Source organism: Pleurodeles waltl, chromosome 4_1 (genome assembly GCF_031143425.1).
Source record: "Pleurodeles waltl isolate 20211129_DDA chromosome 4_1, aPleWal1.hap1.20221129, whole genome shotgun sequence".
In the NCBI taxonomy this organism is placed as follows: domain Eukaryota; kingdom Metazoa; phylum Chordata; class Amphibia; order Caudata; family Salamandridae; genus Pleurodeles; species Pleurodeles waltl.
Window position 1 is genome coordinate 962309751 of NC_090442.1, and position 20039 is coordinate 962329789.

Genomic DNA, 20039 nt, shown 5'->3' on the forward strand with positions numbered 1-20039 from the left:
AGCTTGACATTCCCAGCAAAATGGACTTAGATAGAGGGTCAGGAATCATTTAATAGGAAATAATTGATGACACTCTTCCTGGCCTTCTTGCACTTCCATCAACACCTGCACCACCGCAATGTGTTGATAATATCAAACAACACAGTGACACTAGCGTACATGAATCATCAAGGAAGTACCCATTGTGGATCCCAAAAGGAGTTGGCCTGCAGTCTGGGTCTAAGGGCAGAGACTCATCTTCTTTCTCTTTCAGCAGAGCACATCCAGGGTCTGTCACAGTGTCCTTTCCTTGGGATCTGCACGTCGCTGAACAAAAGCCCCACCTTCCGGCGTCACCAACTCAGAAAGCTATTATAGCACAGAGTTATGATGAAGCCAGTCTGGGGGAAGGGAATTAGGGTAGGGAACAGCAAGGAGAGAGATCTGAAAAGTAAAGGTTAGAACAAATATGCATTTACTCATTCATAGAACTGTAACTCATCAATAGACTCTTGACTAAATGCGTCTCCGAGATATCAGATGGAGACCCCTTTTTAAATGAGGGCAAAGCCCCTTCTTTGAAACATGGAACAAGAGTAAACTACGACCTCAGAATCAAGAGAGGGCAAGAGATTTGGACTATGATTATCCTCAGAATATCAATCCTGTAACATCCATGCATTCACAACATAATCCTTTGATCATGACTTAGACAATATCACAGAGATAAATAAGCTTTTCACATCTTAAGCTTTTCAAAGAACAATGAAAACTATGATTTGCTTATCTCCAGAAATACTTTCACATTCACAACAATAAAGGCCAAATGGTTTTTACTCATTGAACTTGAAGCACTTTACTTAATAATACCAGGAAGCGCGTTTACGTGTCTTGCCTTAAAGCGCTACGCTCATTATGCTAAGGGGGCGCTTTTACTCAAGTGGTCTAAATCACTTTGATTGTTGTGCCAAGAACCTTTTACTCCTGTGAATTGAAGCGCTTTGATTGCCGTGCCAAGAGCGCTTTAAACCTGTGGATTGAAGCGCTTGAATTGCAGTGCCAAGAGCGCTTTACATCTGTGAACTGAAGCGCTTGAATTGTGGTGCCAAGAGCGCTTTACATCTGTGAACTGAAGCGCTTGAATTGTCATGCCAAGAGCACTTTACCTCTGTGAACCGAAGCACTTGAATTGCCGTGCTAAGAGCGCTTTGCCTCTGTGAACTGAAGCACTTGAATTGCCGTGCCAAGAGCACTTTACATCTGTGAACTGAAGCGCTTGAATTGCCGTGCCTAGAACGCTTTACATCTGTGAACGAAAGCAATTGAATTGCTGTTCATAGAGCGCTTTACATCTGTGAACTGAAACACTTGAATTGCTGTGCAAAGAGCGCTTTACACCTGTGCTCTGAAACGCCTTTGATCGTTGTGCCAAGGCCACTGTACTCTGGAAACTGAAAACACTTTGCTTGTTGTGCTAAGGGGCGCTTTACCTTTGGAAATAACAACTTCCTCCAAAATTGGATTAATCAAGGCCTTACCGCTATGAGTACGACCTCCTCATTTTTAAAAGCACCATGGAAACAAGGATACTTCTTTTGAATGCCACTCTGCCATTCAGGAACTCTGCTCTTCTTCATAGAACCCCCCATGAGGTCTGACTGCATCGAAGTCTTCAAAATAGTGAGCAATGTGCTTGGGTGTGGCTGGGCTTTAGAGGCCTGCCACACCCCAAGATGGCTGCTGCCTCTAAAAACATGGGAATTGTAGTCCCTTCATGGAATAGCACTGATAAGTGCATCTTGTCCACCAATATCCTGAATCTGCAGCTCTATGAGCTTTGCCACAGGGCAGACGACGCTGATGGCCACCTTTGGAGAAAGAGGGGATGACAAGTGGTGCTCAGAAAACACCGCAGAGCGGCGCAGCGGAGTTTCGGGCGAGACCTGGACCGCGCATGGCTTTATTCCTGACAGAGTCTGGCAATGTAGTGGCAGACTGCTTAATTCAAGAGTTTCCCCCTTCTGAGGACATGAGACTGATGATATTCACCTTCAAGGCCATTTTCAGGATGTTCAGTACTCCCTTTCTGGGCCTATTTGCCTCCAAGAACAGTGTTCTTCTTCCAAGGTTTTGCTCTAGATCCCCAGAACAAGAAGATTGAGGTGTGGATGCACTGACAAAGGAGTGACCTGTGATACTCCTCTTTCCCTTCCCTATATTTCCTCTGATTCCAAAGCTCCTTTGCATGATTCAGCCCAAGTGATTGTGGTGGTTCTTTCACTGCCCAGAAGAACGTGGGCCCATATTTATACTTTTTTAGCACCGTATTTGCGTAATTTTTTGATGCAAAAGCAGCGTAAACTTACAAAATATAATTGTATTTTATAAGCTTGCACCGCTTTTGCGTCACAAAATGACACAAATGAAGCGCTAAAAAAGTATCAATACGGGCCTTGGCTTCTGCTTCTAATGCACAAGGCATGTTCCCCTCGATGGATCCTCCCTCCTTCTCATGCTCCACTGAGGCCTTTGACTTTCTCTCTTGGTCTGGAGGTTGAGAAGAAGAGTTTAGAGGAGCAAGGTTTACCTACTCATAATACTGATGTAGTGCCAAAATCTTGCTGCCTATTCTAAACATTGAAAAGCCTTTGGTTCTTGGTGTTCTGCACAAGAGTTTTTTCTTTGGTGGAATGTTCTGTATCTTCTATTCTTCCATGTCTATTGGATGGGTTTAAGAAAATTCATTACTTCCTACATTAAAGTCACAGTGGTGAAAGGTGATGTAGTTAAGGATGTGATCCCCCGGTGAGTTAGATGTATAAGATTTTTTCTATTTTTAAACCACCTGTTCGAGCTACAGTTCCTCTTGGGCCCTTTCCTTGGTTTTAAAGGCTTTGCAAGATCCTCCATTTGAGCCTTTTGTGACAGTGGATCTCACGTTTTTATCCTTCAAGGTCCTTTTCTTAGTCGCTATTACTCCTGCCCATCGGTTTGGGGGACCTTTCTGCTGTCCTGTGTCACCATCTCTCTGTAACTTTTCTTGATGATGCATTGCTTCTTACACAGGATTTCTATTTTCTTCCTAAGGTCATGTCTAAGTTCCACACTTTACAAGAGCATATTCTTCTAACTTTCTTTCCTGCTCTCACCTCTAAGGAGGAGCGCAGATTACATTTGCAGGATGTTAAGCTTGCTGTATTGATTACCTTGACAGATCCAAGGAATACAGAATGTCCATTGGTATGACTGTCACTTTTGGCATTGGAGGGAAAGGTAAGGAAATGTCCAAGTTCATACTGAGCCGTTGGTTTAAAGAAACAATTTCATTGGCTTATGCCAACTGTAATCCTCCATGGAATTCAGGACTAAAAAGTCATTCTACAAGAGTGGCTCCCTCTTGGGTGGTATTGAAGGTTGTAACATTGAATGAGATTTGCAGAGCCGGGGCTTGGGCTTCAGAACACACATTTATGAGACATTATAGGTTATATAAACTTTCACATGATCAACAGGTTTTCAGATCTGGTCATTTGCAATCAGTATTACCATTACAATTTTTTTGTGTCATATTGATCGTATAATGGTCAGGAGACTATGGGGGGTCATTCCGACCCTGGCGGGCGGCGGAAGCCGCCTGCCTGGCGGGAACCGCCAAAAGACCGTACTGCGGTCAAATGACCGCAGCGGTCATTCTGACCTTCCCGCTGGGCCGGCGGGCGACCGCCAGTAGGCCGCCCGCCGGCCCAGCGGGAAAGCCCCTTCAACAATGAAGCCGGCTACGAATGGAGCCGGCGGAGTTGAAGGGGTGCGACGGGTGCAGTGGCACCCGTCGCGATTTTTAGTGTCTGCTTTGCAGACACTGAAAATCATTATGGGGCCCTGTGAGGGGGCCCCTGCACTGCCCATGCCAGTGGCATGGGCAGTGCAGGGGCCCCCAGGGGCCCCATGACACCCGTTCCCGCCATCCTGTTCCTGGCGGTATTTACCGCCAGGACCAGGATGGCGGGAAGGGGGTCGGAATCCCCATGGCGGCGCTGCAAGCAGCGCCGCCATGGCGGATTCCTTGGGCCAGGGGTAAACCGGCGGGAAACCGCCGGTTGCCCTTTTCTGACCGCGGCTTTACCGCCGCGGTCAGAATGGCCCAGGAAGCACCGCCAGCCTGTTGTCGGTGCTTCCGCGGTCCCCGCCCCTGTGTCATAATCACTTTGGTGTTACATTATGTCTTGGTCTCCTGGAGTTTATCTTATCAAAAGCTGAAACTCTGCGTTGGTACTCCTCCTAAGAAAGGACTGGGTTGAGGACAAGAAACATAGAGGTAATGCCCTGATTCATTACCAGTAATCTTCACATCTCTTCGTCCTACTCATCCTCAGCTGACTCATTAGATCCCACCCTCCTTGGTACCTAGCCCTTTAGATAAGAGGATTGGTACAGAAAGTGCTGGGGAAATGCTACTCTGTTGTAGTCTCCAGCTCAGAATGGGGTGGTGTTAGGTAGCATTCCCAGTTTTGTTTCCTAGGACTAGGTTGAGGAAGAGGACTAACAGTAATTAAGATCACTTTCAAGTTATCAGGGCAGTATTTAATGTTGCTCTAAGACACCATTTCTTTGTGTAAGTACGTCTAATGCATGGATCTACAACCTTTTTCTGTAGTGAGAGCCATTTCTGTTCAGTGAAAAATCACTGTGAGCTACTGATGGCTAAGTAACTCGCACATTGCTATCAGACATCCCCAGACCAAGGGCAATTGACTTTAAGCCTAATGTCCATAGAGCCAGATATTATGGTATGAACAAAATACTTTGACTAGGGGCACTATGGCAGGTCAGTGAAAGCATGGTCTTTGGGGATGTATGAACATGTGTGCATATGAATGGGATATATGTGTACAGGTGATTGAGGGAATGCATCATATGTACTTGTGGCACAGGTCATACCTTTTATGTGGCATAGTTACATGTATAACACAAACATCCAAACTTTTTTTTAATCAGAGAAATTTAAAGTCCAGAAAAAGTTTCTGTAAAAATGTTCTAAATATGGAACATTTTTCTGCACTTTATATTTCTCTCAGTTAAAATATTGGCTGAATTTTTCACTTATAGCTAATGCACTGTGTCGAGAAAATTAAACTGAAGAATTAGTTTTGTGTATATGGGCTCCATAAAACCAATCATTTAAATTTTCTCCTGTAGGAAAGTGCCCCATTGTTGGACTTTTTGCTTTACGCGGGGTCATCCCCAGTCTTTTTGCCTCCTTCCTCTTGTTTTTTCTGACCTCTCGCTGTTGGCTCTAGGACTCTGAGCACTTTATCACTGCTGACCTGTGCTAAAGTGCAGGTGCTCTCCCATCTAAAGTTGGTATGATTGGCTTATACCTAATTGGCATATTTAATTTACCTATAAGTCCCTTGTACAGTGGTATCTCTATACCCAGGGCCTGTAAATTAAATACTACTAGTGGGCCTGCAGCGCTGCTTGCGCCACCCACTGAAGTGGACTTTGAAACCTGTCTCAGGCCTGCTAGCACAGGGCCTGTGTGTGCAGTTTTCTACCACAGGGACCTGGCGTCTAAATTTACTTGCCAGGCCCAGAACTCCCTTTTTACTACATGTAAGTCACCCCTAAGGTACGCCCTAGCTAGCCCTATGGGCAGGGTGCCATGTATGTAGAAAGGCAGGACATGTGCCAAGTTGCGTGGCCTGTCCTGGTAGTGACACACAGCCTAACTGGTGTCTCACTGCTGTGAGTGCTGCCTTCTCATAGGATTGCATTAGAAATGCCCTGCCTTATGTGTAAGGGGTATTGTCTGATTTATGAGGGGTAGCATAGGCGTGTTTGGTATGGTTGTGATGGTGATAATAAATGCTGCTTACTGGTGTGGGTGTATCTTTTATTGCACCCACTCATCTGTCCTCTGGATTTTGAATCCAAGGTTATGCCTCAGTTTTGCTGAAAGATTTGGAACGGTGGACCGAAGTGAATGACATAATTCCACTTAGCCAAACTGGCTGTAGGGATAATTCCACCACACTGGATAATATTGTGCCCCTATCTACCTTAATCCATTGGGCGACAAGAGAGGAAACAAATCTCATTCTTTGTCTGTTTTGTGGATCATTCGTCTGCCTTTGACCTGGTTTGACAGGAACAGCCTATGGCGAAAGCTGGGAGATTGTGACATATCTGATAACCTGCTCCAGGCCCTCATATCTCTTTACATCTCTACTTGAGTGTGGGTTAAGCTAACGCCAACAGTGGTTACCAGGAAAATCCAGACAGACAACAGCATCAAGCAAGTCTGTGTGCTAGTGCCCTTGCTATTTCATCTTTACACTGCAGACATAGGTGCAGCATTGAAACCTGTGAATCTAATCCCCCCAACCACTAAGTTCTCATCACTTTAAAATGCTGATGATATCACCCTCTTGGACAATTCTAGAGTAGTCCTACAGAGGGCCATTAGCACCTTACATAAGTACAACCTGGACCAGGAAATGGTGGCAAATGGCTCCAGGACCAAAGTACTAATCTTTGGTAATGCAATCAAAAAAACAAAATGTAGCTGGAGCCTGGGTTTAATGGAAATCAAAACAGCTGACAGCTACAATTACCTAGGTGTCTTAGTATCAACAAACGTAGGAGCCAAAAAACACCTGATACACACAGCGACAAAGCCGGAATCAACAATAATCAGAATGTGCAAGTTAAATAACACCCTGGAAAGCCCTTCCACTGTCCCAATAAGATGAGTAATAGCACCAACCCTCCTACCTACGATCAAGTGCAGCCATGAAGCCGAGGGGGCGTGGCCTGCAGCCGATGAAGCTGCACGCCTAGCGCAACGCTCCGGAGCGGTGAACGGGCCCGGACGAAATAATAGCATTTCCAAGCCCCAAAAATGAACGGCAAAATAAGCCCCAGTGAGCCGAAATCCGCCCGATAAATGTGGTGTAAACGCCGGCGAACGACGAATAGCAGCTGTGGAGGAAACAGCGTGTCTCCTCGGCGACTACGAGGAACCAAAATGCCGGCTACCTCTGAGCTCCAGCTCGGCTGAGCCCTGGCCTCGGAGGGGGGAGACCAAAAACCTGTCCGGAGTGGGGTGAATTCGCCCCCACCCTGGAGCGACCCAGCGGTGAGGAAAAACACCCCCCGCTTCCACTGAGTAAGGTGCAGAGGCGGATACGCAGATGCGGACAAGCGATATAGAGGCGAGCTCGCGAAGAGATGTGCCAACGTGCCTGGGCAGGTTGACGATTCAGCGCAAATCTCCTTGGGCCGTGGCCCGGTCGGGACTGGCTGAGGGACGCAACTGAGTTACCTACAGCAGGAGGAAGAGCCGTGAGGATAGATCTTCAGCACTGGAGGAACCCCCGGCTCCCATTGTGAGAGGTACAGAAGTGGGGGCGTGGGGGAGGGGAGACGACGCGACAGCAGGAGTGCAAGTTGACGGGCCTACGCGCCCGATCTCATTTTCGGCCCTCTGCGTGTCCCTTGGGCCGTGGCTTCGTCGTGCTGCCTAAGGGGAAAATACATGTTACTGGTAACTGTCTCGGAGAGGTGGTCAGTGAGAAGAGTACGCGCTTGGCCCCGGGCTCTGCGTCCTCCCCCCCGGGCGCCCCCTCAGGCCGTGAACACTCTTGGGGGACACCGCCTTGAGCCGAGGGAGGGGAATCCCTAAAAACAAGCAGATGCCCCCTCCACCTGGGGTACGAATGGCGACGGGGCCCTGAACTCCTGGGAGAAGAGAGCACCGATCCCTGATCGAAGCAACTAGATCTCCCCCCCCCGGTGCCGGGCGTGGAACATCAGGAGTGGCAGGTGAGGCTTGTATCATGGGAACCTTGGTGCGCGTGACCCTGGATCTCGGTGGCTGAGGCCACCCACTTTAGTGAGCAGGCGCTGGGTATCGATGATGGGGAAACCCAAGAGACGTGAGGATCAGGGCCCGGAGGACTCCGTCGGCACCCAAATTCCAGGCCAGTCCCATAAGGTGGATTCCCAGGACAGCACAGCCCGCCAGGAAACATCCCTTGATACGGTGCTTCAGTCCATCAGAGAATCTCGAGAAGCACTTGAGCAAAAAATAGACAACCTGACTGTAGCCCTCTCCCTGCTGCGAAATGACCATCGTAGGCTCACAGAGAGAGTAGGAACAAATGAAAAGGCGATCGAGCTCATGGCCTCAACTCAGAAGTCTTCTTCCAAAGAACTCTTGGAAATTACCTCCTGTGTAAAGGCTCTGGAAACAAGAGTGGAAGACGTTGAAAACCGCGCCCGCAGGAGTAACATAAGGCTGATTGGTATCCCGGAGGGAGTGGAAACAGCGTCAGCAAACATGGAATCCTTCCTAGAACACTGGATCAAAGACACAATACCTCCTGAGGGTCTATCTTTGTTTTTTGCCATAGAAAGAGCCCACAGGGTGCCTAGCAGGCATCCTCCCACTGGAGCGAGGGCTCGACCAATAGTGGCAAAACTCCTGCACTTTAAAGACAGGGATTACATTCTGTCACAAACGCGCCTGAAAGGCGAAATTACACTAAACAATCAGCGTGTAATGCTCTTTCCGGATTTCACCAAAGGAACACAGGAGCAAAGGGCTTCTTTCAACAACCCCAAACGTATCCTCCATGAAAATGGGATAAAATATGCCATGCTCTTCCCGGCCGAACTCAGAGTGGAATATGAAGGGAAGGTACACTTCTTTACATCCCCACAGGTAATCGAATAATGGCTGGAATCCAAGAATATTACAGCCCCGGGCCCTCACCGGCAAACACATAGCACAACCTCCAGGAAGTGCAGCAGATCCTCTAATCGAAACAAAGAGATTGCTCCTCCAAGGCACCAAGCTCTTCAAGAAATGCGTGAGGCGGTGGACACAGCTGCGGCAATCAGCGGAGGCTTTCTCCTCTCATCCCAAAATTCGGGACACACCTCAGATCACGACTTGAGCTGTGGGACCTCATTGAATTCGTCACTGGACACCGTCAACAGCCTACCGAAAGTGACTCCGAGATCATCAGAAGAAATCATCCGACCCCCCATTGATAGAACTGGTACTAAAGGAACGCTGAGGTGCACCAAACCAGCATGGCCTGAATAGCAGAAGAACAATTCCCCGGAATGACCACACTCAGCACGCCCTATGTAACAGATTAATAGGTAACTTAATATAATCACGCTGGGTCCCGGAATTGGCCTGGAGTGTTGGCTCTCGGTCGCTGGCACGCCACCCACCTATAGGATTTTAGGACAAGTAATAATGGTTTGGATGGGAATAGTTCCGATCACCGGTCCTGGGGAGGGGAGTTGGGAGTTGAGTTTATCAAGTTAGCACAGGGAGTTACTCAAGCACTTACCACTTATGAAGCTGACAGCTCACGCATTAAAATCATGCCACCACAACATAAACCTATACACAGAAGTTTCTGTACCCATCTTAACCACCGCAAGCTTAGTAACCAAAATAGAGACCACAAAGTATAAAATAATAACCTGGAACGTTAGAGGCCTAAATATTATGTACAAACGATATAAAGTGCACAACCATTTAAAGCGCAGGGGGATCCACATTGCTTTACCACAGGAAACCCACCAGGTGGAGCAGGAAGTTAACGCCGTTAAGAAGCGATGGAGAGGTCAAATAATTGCCACTAGTTACTCAGCATTTGCAAGGGGATTATTGTTCTGGATCCGACCGGGGGTGCCCTTCCAGCTCCTACACAAGGTTATAGACAAGGATGGGAGATATGTAATGGCATCCGGGAGGTTAGAGGGGAGAGAAGTAACATTAAGCGGGATATATGCAGCCAATCAGGACCAGGGGAAATTCTTCGACAAACTGTCACTTGAAATAGGCTCACTCCTGACAGGTCCTAACATAATCGGGGGGGGTTTTAACTGCATAGCAAACGTTAACTTGGACAGATCGCACCCCCCCATCACACAGTCCCCACCTCTAAAAACTGCCAAATCATTCGTAGAATGGCAAAAACACTGGCAACTAGGAGATAGCTGGTGGCAGCTCAACCCACATATTCGGGACTATTCATATTACTCTGCGGTACACGACCTACATGTCAGGCTGGACACCTTCTGAGTTTCCCCTGAAATTCAAAAGGATGTGATTTCTGCTGAATACCTGAGTCGTACAATATCTGACCATAACCCTTTGGTGCTTTCGCTGTCTTGGGGAAGGGAGAGAACAACAATTCCAACATGGCGCCTGAGGGCTGAAATGCTTGAGGCTGAGGCATTCAAACATCTTTTGCACACAACCATAGTTGATTTCTTTAAACACAACCCACAGACAGCGTCCTCCAGATCCATTGAATGGGAAACATTTAAAATAGTTATAAGGGGCACCTGTATCAGTGAGAACATAGGGGCTTGGAAGTCAATGGAAAATGAGCTTTATGGACTAGAAGACTCCCTCAGGGACCTCGATCGTAGATGCCCTACACAACCTGATCTGGCTCCCCTACTGAAAGACACCAAAAACAAATAACGGATGTAAAACATTAGATTATCACGCTATGATTGCAAACAGCACTTAGTCAAACAACACTCAGAGGGGGATAAGCCAGGTGCCCTGCTGGCATGGCTGGCTAACCCACCTAAGAAACAAACTGGCATAGTGGAAATGGAAGAATCCCCAGGCACCAACATTTACAGTCAAAAAGAGATTAATACTAGCTTTATCAACTACTATTCAACACTATACGCTCCTCTCACCGAGACATTAACTAATCTCCAGTTACAAGATCTGGAAGACCTCGCCCTCCCCAAACTTGGGGAAGAGGAGACCTCAGCCTTAGCAGTCCCAATAACGATCGCAGAGATTAAAACATCGATCCAAGCCATGGATAAAGGCAAAGTCCCTGGATCCGACGGACTCCCACTGGAGTTCTACCTTCTATATCAGGAGCTGTTAGCCCCACAGCTCAGCACAATATATAGGGAGGCATGGAGCGGTAGCAACTTACCCCAATCTACTAATGAAGCCATTATGATTCCCCTACTAAAACCCGACAGGCCACCAACGGATGTCCGCTCTTATCGTCCATTATCCATGCTCAATATAGATTATAAAATATTAAGTCGGATACTTGCAAACAGACTTTTGCCCCACATGACCTCGCTAATCCACCAGGATCAGTCTGGTTTTATCCCACAACGTAGCACGACACAAAATATTAGACGCCTGGTGTCTGTTCTCCATTCCATGCCTCTGGAAATTACGCAGGCAGCGATTATCTCAGTAGATATGGAGAAGGCATTCAACTGCCTGCGATGGTACTATCTGGAACAGGTCATGCTAAAACTGGGGATGGGAGAGGGATTCACACGTTGGACTAGGTTGTTCTACTCAAATCCTACTGCTATGGTGAGAACAGGTAACACTATATCTGACTCTTTTTCGATAGGTAGGGGAACTAGACAGGGTTGCCCACTACCCAGTCTCCTCTTCGCAGTAGCAGTAGAGCCCCTGGCCCAAATGGCTAGAACTGGGCAGCACTTTACAGGCATTCCAATTAATGATTGGACACATTTTATCGCCCTTTATGCCGACGATATGGTGCTCTTTCTTCGAAACCTGGGAGTTGATCTGCCAGGAGCAATAAATATGTTAGAGAACTACGGAATAGCCTCCGGACTCCGAATTAATTGGAGGAAGTCCACTATATTCCCCACGTATAGAGGCACACCTGAACTGAATGAAACAAGAGGGTTACCCTGGTCTCCTAATACGTTTAAATATTTAGGAGTAAACATATATCATACCGCGGAAGACCTCCTGGAAGGAAATTTTCATAGAGCACTCAGAGTAATCAGGACTAGCATGCGCTTCTGGGAGACACTACCATTGACGGTGTCCGGCAGAACCAACCAACTCAAAATGATGGTGCTGCCCAGAATGCTATATTACTTCTCTACCATCCCATTAGTAATCCCGAAAGCAGTATTCAGAAGTATAGAATCTATGACCGCAAGCTTTATATGGGGATCGGGCAGGCACAGAATTGCAATAAACTCACTGCAGAGAACCACCACGGAAGGAGGCCTAGCTGCCCCAGACCTAGAAATCTATTATTGGGCAGGGCAACTACAATGGCTAGCAAAACTCATCAGCGAACCCCCAGGTGCGGAAGACATACAGATCCCATTGAATTGCCCATCTAAAAAGGTGTTAGGGGTAGTATTAAATCCTAGGAAATGAAGGTCGCAACTGCCATTGGAGTGGGAATCAACTAGACACTGCTGGGAACAATACCTAAGACGTACCCGTACAAAGACCCCCTACACACCAGAGGCGTCCCTAGAATTCTTGGCATATACTATGGGGGACCAAATGCTCAAGGGTCTCAATAAGTTGGTAGGACGCAACATCACAAAATTAGGTGACATATATAACAACGGGAGACTCCGCACTTACTCGGAGCTCCAGGATCAATTCAATCTCCCATCTGGATTGTTCCTTACATATAACGCAATCACCAGAACCGCACAAAAAATTTGGGGGACAGCAGCTCTCGAACCGCCAACTCACAGTGGCTGTAACATCCTTTGCACAATAGGGGAAAAGAAAGGAGTGATCTCAGAAATATATAAATCATAACAAAGCAGTACATGCACACCCCTAAACAAACTCAGAGACAAGTGGCAGACTGAATTAAAGACAACAATTGAGGATGCACAATGGACAAGGATCACCTCCCATACTTACTTGGTGTCTAGAAATGCCAGATTCAAATGAATAAATCTATACGTTTATCATAGGGCCTATCTAACCCCGTAAATGATAACTAAAATATACAATACAAATGAAGCGAGATGCCCCAGATGTACCGAAACAGCTGCAGGACTGGTACACATGTTATGGAGTTGTTCACAACTCAATTTACATTGGTCAGAGATCTTTAGGAGAATCTCCACCAGCACTAGCAGGACGATCAGCCTGTCTCCACTGGTGCCTCTGCTGGGAGACTTCCCTCGCCCCACAGCTCACAAAATGTCCAATAAATTTATTGATTTGGCTCTTGTCCTGGCCAAAAGAGAAATTACCTCACACTGGAAAGACTCAGTGGGCCCGCAGGTTAAGAGATGGCAAGAAGCGCTAGAAAAATGGGCAGAAACTGAGGGGACCGTGCTACTAAGAGAAGCGCTACAGGGACGGAGGCCAAGAGATGGCGCTATACAATGGGACTCAGTACTGGAAAGTTTGAAAGCACTAGCCACCCCGGCACCTGAAAACGACCCAACAGCCTCAGACTCCGAATCAGAAACAATCCCCACATCTACAACATAGAACTTTAGGTGCGATTGATGCTCTGCTTAGCCCATCAGGAACTGTCAGCTCCGGAATATAATGCGTTGATTTAAGTGCAATATGGGGGAGGGGGGTTTACTAGCAATAAATGGGGAATTTACTGTACATGGTTAAAATTCAATAAAAGATATAAAAAAATTAAAAAAAAGTGCAGCCATGAAGCCTTCGTCGGTCAACTAGTTAACACCAAGGATAAGTACCATCTCAAGGAATACATAATGGTCTTTAGACAAACCACATACCACCAGGGCTGTTTATTAAGACTGGAATATGGTCTGGAGGACCAGCCATGGGCAAGCATGGCACCTTTTGTAAATTTCTATTACAGGATCTAAAAGGCCCCTCTCAACACCATAGAAGCTGTCCTCCAGAGGATCTTCGCCCAAGAAGGGAACCCATGGTCGTTGCATCTCCAAAGATCTATTGACACTCTTCAAGTTGATCAGACTACACTGGATAGTCTGCCACTCTTTTGTGCTGAAATCAAAGAAACATTGAAAAAAAAAAAAGCACTGTCAAGGGCAAGTGATATGGATTACTTAATAAATCCAAATGACTGCTAGCAGTGGGACAATCGTATGCCAATGCTCAATTGGACTACCTCAGACCTCAAGCTTACCTCAGCTGTGCCCTTTGGAAAGCATGCCTTAAACAAATAATGTTTGCAAGGCTAATGGGTCTATAATCTACAGAAGTGAACCCCAAGTGACAGTCACTTATTAAATCTCTCAACTTCAGACTTAGCACCTATAAGTATGAATCTTTTAGTCATGTCCTATGTTGCTGTCCATGCACTCCTGAACTTTTGGCGTACACTCCTTAAACAACCCTTACTAGCATACAGCATAAGAACATGTAATGGGGTTATAAATCTTGTGTTCACCCTCAAGGAGCTGATGGAACTGGCTACATTGGGCAACTATATTGACTTCATGCAACTACGCATAAAAGAGGAAAATAAGGAGTCACTTTGCCCGCAGTATTAGTTACCCCTGGGCAAATGCTATGCACGAAGAGGCTGCAATTAGAGTAAGTTGCCCCAGTGGATAAACCAACCCCTGGCAGAACATCTCGGACTCTAACTGCTACTTGGGGGTCAACTTTATTCTACCAGCCCCGAAAGATCCTACTACATTAGTACAGCAACGCAAGTACTGGACTTCCTCATACTGTACCCAAATGTGATTATGCACTTCATCATGCTGTTTGCACTTCTTTTTAAAGCAGTTTTATCTGTCTCACTTCTTCAAGTCTTTGACATAAGTTTTTTGATAGTGAGCTCCGGCAATGCCATTCTTATTTTTAAAGAATTATTCTATTATCAGTTTTATGTATAATTTGTTTTATTGGTCAAATGTCTACAAAGTTCTCAATATTGTAACAATTTTAATTAATCTTACAAAACGTCTATTGTTTGTTTGATTACTACTTCTACCACTCGTTTTAATTGTAATTCCAAATCCTCTTTCTGAAATGTGTCCCTCTCTGCAGGGTCACCCCCCCAACCCAAACATTTCACTTTTGGCTGAAATTTGCTAATGTACATCTATTCACTCCCTAAAACATTACACAATTGCTTTACATATCATTGGCATATATACTTTCTCTACACATCCAGAGTAAAGTGATGTACCATATGCCCAGAGCCTGTAAATTAAATGCTACCAGTGGGATAGCAGCACTTATTGTGCCACCTACTTAAGCAGCATCTTAAATGTTCCAGGTGTGCCATTGCAGCCTGAATGCATTTTTAAACTGATAATTCAACTTGGCAATATAACATCTTTACCAAGCCTTAAACTCCCCTTTTTTATGTCATACAAGCCACTCCTAAGGTAGTCCTTAGGTAGCCCTTAGAGCGTGTTACATTACAATGAAAAGGCTGGACATATACCATTAAGTTTTACATGTCCTGGTTTTACAATACTTTGAGGTCTACCTCTCCTGCTGGGTAAGATTGAGTTGTCTAAAGTCTGAGTTTAAGTTACAATTTTGAAAAATGCCACTTTTGGAAAGTCGCCATTTTTTCCCATAACGCTTCGGTGCCAGAAGCCTATTCCTGGGTCACATGATTGGGTGCAGTTGGCAGATGGACTTTGTTTATTCCTCTCAGACAGCCATACAATGGAGGGATTGCGGTTGCCTGGATGGGCCATAAACAGGTAGGATGGTGGCCGGAGATGGACACAGCCCCACTGGCAACTGAATAGGCTCAGCTCTGCCTTCACACATATGACTTGTCAGCCCTGTATTGTTCATGCAGCCAGCTTAGTGACATGGTGGGGTAAACAGGAAATAACAAGCACTTCAAAGGAAATTCTCTAAACACTTCTCACACTTCAAAGAAGGCAACAGGTATAAAAATACAACTCTCCGACTCACTCTTCAGTTCACTTTCTGAACCTGCAGAAGGACTCTCAGATGACTGCCTGCTGCTATGGCCTGCTGTGTACTCATCAAGACAGATTTGCTGCACCCAGAAGAACTGCTTTTCTGCATGGAGCCTGTCTTGCACTCTCAGAGGCTCAGGGACAGAAAAGGCTCTTACCATCTCGAATCCAGACAGGGACCTCGTTTGAGGGGAAACATCCTAAACGACATGGACATTTCCCACACAAATGGAGAAACTATTCCCTAAACAACGACTGCCTTTTTCTCTGACTTAACACGGATGCATGGTTGAGACAGAGAAAAGGCAGAGAACGGTGTAGTGGATCAGGATAGGATGTGGTGAGGTAAGTGGGTATGGGCAGGGTTTGGGAGGTAGTTTTTAGGGGTGGGGAGATGGTAGGGCTTATGGTAGGTGGGGGTCTGGGTAGTTTATTTTTTAGAGATGGGGAAGGTTTACGGAAGGGCAAGGAGGAGGAGAGGAGGAAGGATTGGGAGAGGACACGGTGAGGTAAGTGGGGCTGGGACAGGGTTGGGGGGAGTACTTTTTAGGGGTGGGGTGGATTTAGGGCTTAGGGTGGGTGGGGAAGTTTATCTTTTATGGGCGTGGTTGGGGAAGTTTATTTTTTAGGGCTTTCAGGGTAGTTTATTTCTCAGAGGCGGGATAATTTATTTTTTGGGGCGCGGTACTTTGTTTTTTAAGGAAGGGCAGAGAGGAGAGGAGGAAGGATCGGGAGAGGATGCAGTGAGGCAAGTGGGGCTGGGGCATGGTTAGGGTTTTTTTTTTTAGCAGTGGGGCAGATTTAGGGCTTTTGGGGTAGTTTATTTGTCAGGGGAAGAGATGTGGGGGTTGGGGTAGATTAATTATTAGGGGTGAGGGAAGGTTTTAGGGATTAGGACAGGTGAGGGGTGTCAGGATAGTTTATTTTGTAGGGGCAGGGTGGGGGGCTGGGATAGTTTTTTGGGGGGGCTTTCGGGTAGTTTTGTTATTAGGGGTGGGGAAGGTTTTAGTGTTCAGGGCGGGTGGGGGTGTTGGGTAGTCTATTTTTAAGGGGCAGAGGTGAGAGGGTCGATGTAGTTTATTTATTAGGGATTAGGGTGGGTTGGGGGGTCAGGGTAGTTTAGTTATTAGAGATGGGGAAGGTTTTAAATCTCAGGGCAGATGAGGAGTGTCAGGGTAGTTTAGTGTTTAGGGGTGGGAGAGATTTTAGGGCTTTTCTGGTTATTTTTTTTAAATGTAAACAGGAGCCAGGGTTTTTGGGAGGGCAGGTTTTTAGGGGTGGGGTAGTTTTGGGCCTCAGGGTGTGTGCAGGGATTGAGGTTGTTTTTGAGGTTAGGAGGGGGTTGTATGACACAACCATGCACGCCATTTCTGCATTCGCCTTTACTAAGTATGCTTTAACAACAAACTCTGCTGTAAATGCATGTGTGGTAAAGATATGCATGGAAAAGGGCCAAGACCGCATGGTTAAGACATGCATGGTTGTGTCATACAACCCTGCATGATTGAGTCCTTAACCTCCAAGTGGTGCTCCTCAAGTAATGGATCATTGGTTGCGGTGTTAGAGTGCACAGATGGCAAAAATACAAAACTAGGGACCACTGTTTGTCTAAAAACAGCTCTGACAATCTAGTGTAGACTGGAATCAACCTGCTCTTCTGTCCGCCCAGGTTCATCACCTCCTGCTACTTTCTTTTCTGCAGCAGCAAATCCTTTGCAAGGGTCCTTCGCCACAGAGGAATCCAGTCTTGTGGAACCCTCATTAACTATGGTTTCCAGCACTGTCTCTATGGAGATTTTGAACTTCAAAAAAAACAACTAAGTCTGAACAAATAAATCTTCACCACTACTTCATCCAGAGGCTCCCCAATGATAACACCTCTTCCTCGGACACCGCCAGCATCCTTGTCCCACTGAACATCTATGCTCTCAGAGACATTTTTTGTCAAAGTTTCTTCTAAGGCAAGCACTGATAGGGCCCGATCCACTTTTTATATTTGACTCGTGCTCCATTGCTGTTGGCAGGTTTTCAACTTTGACTTGGTCTTGGGCAACTAGGTGTCCCCATTGGTGAATTGTCCTTTTAGGTGCTGGTTTTTACCAAAAATATTAACAATTAATACCTCCGGTTCCACTGATTTGTTTTTTGTTGTTTTGATGTCAAATAAATTATTACAATGTAGTCTTTTTTTTCTAAATTGGTGTGGGCTTTTTGTGTTGTGTTATCACTTTATTACTGTTTGTGTGGTACACAAATACTATACACATTGCCTCTAAGTTAAGACTGATTCCTTTTGTGCCAGGCTCCCATAAGGCTAAACACAGCTTAATTTAGTGATTATTGTGGTTCACCCTGACAGGTATTGTGGCTGTTGCTTGAACAGTAGTCACCCCCCATTTAACCAACAACAACATTTCATAGACTCTGTTATGGTAAAATCAGATGTTAAGTAATATTCTAAATAATTTTGTTTTTAGAAAGTTTACATTTTTCTACCTAACCCAAACATCATTTTGTGCTAGTGGCCAGGGTCACATCAATGCAAATGGCTCTTGAGTGGTGTGTTGTGTGTTCCTTGTAGACATGAGGATAAAAGGGTCCTGGATGTAAAGGGAGTGGGTCTTACTGGTAAGGGTGTCTGTGGAGGAATTGTGTCCTGCCCTGTTTACACTTCAAAGGATCGCACCTAGGAAACTAATAACAGCACCTTTCCTCGTCTGTGTCACACTGGACAGTTTTGAGCAATGACCAGGGGAGGAGGAAGAACTGACCAGAAACAATATTGGGGGTAGGCCAAAGAATCTCCACACACAAAAGCTTTTACCAGGTAGAAAAGTGGCAGCGTCAGAGCCTCTCATAAGAAAACCTTTGAACCTATGGAAGATTCAGAAGGTCTGCCGTGCAGTCTGAACAAGGAAAATTGGACATGTTTGCCTTGAACCCAAGCTCCCCAGAATTGACTATAAGGGTCAGTTGGCTTACCTCCTGTTTGAGCTACACAACAAGCTTCCAGAGGCCTGCCCTGCAACTGCCTAGCTGCCCAACAACTGGACTCTGCTGGAATGAGTTCTGATCTCAAGAGGTGCCCCTAAGGTCCTGGACCCATGGATGGCATCAGAGTGCACTCCTCCTGAAGAAAAGGGTGAACATACAGAAGCTTTTGGCTCCAGCAACCATGAAGTGACCTCTTCACATTGAGAATCAACAACCTGCAATAAACACCACTGCTCAGCTCTAGCAGGACCTGCTCTTTGTGCTGGCAGCAACCATTCATGATGACTGGCAATGAGAGCCTCCTGCACTTCGTGCTGACAGTGACAGTACACATTGGCCATCAACACTGAGGTCCAGGTACAACTAGCTACTTGCAGTGCAGCAGTGATCATCCGAAAAGCTGGACCTGCTCCCTGTGCCAACAATGACTTCCTGTTGGCCCCCTCCAACGTGAACAGCAGCTCCTCACATGAACGTTAGAAGGACACTATTCAGAGCAATGAACCTAGTCCCTGTATCTGATCCATGCTCAATCATGTTAGGCCTGAACTTGTGACTTTCCCCCAACCCAGCATAACCAGATTACAACAAATGTCACTTTGTGCTTTTGGCACCATTGTCACTTAACATTTTCAAAAATCCTATCTTCAGTACCACTAATTGAATTTTGGTTGTTTTGGGATCATTTTGTTCATTGGAATATTCTTTGTTCTTCTAAACTGGGTTGAGATCGTTTCTTGTTGTTTAAAACTTTATAACTGTAGAGAGCTGCATAAACACATTTCCTCTATGTTAACTTTGACTGCTTTGTGTCAAGCCACAAAAGGTTTGAGCACGTTTATATACTGACTTTTATGCTTCAATGTGACCAGGATTGTACATTTTTATTTGAGTAGGGATCCCACTCCTTTCAACTGATACCCCAATTTCTTATGGTCATTTCATGGGCAAATTAGAGTGGCCTCAGCTTTCCACTTTCTACCTCTGGCCCCATAAATCCTAGGACCAACCCTGTTGTTGGAATTCAGACACAATTAAGCCATTGATTTACTTGCAGGGCTGGGAAGACATGGAAATTGTATTAGGCAGTGTAGTGGAGTTTGGCTCCCTCAGATACTAAACCATGCTACGCCACCTCAGTAAAAATCAGAAATCCTCAGTTATTGGTTATGGTGAGCAATTCATGGAAGAGTAAGTACTTAACGCCTTTCATAGCATGAAGCAGACACCTACTAGCATCTTGATTAACAGCTATATTTGTTTCACTTCACACTTGTTCCTCAGCAATTGTTGTTTTGTCCCAATCAGGTCCCACTGTTAGTTGTATCCCTTAATTC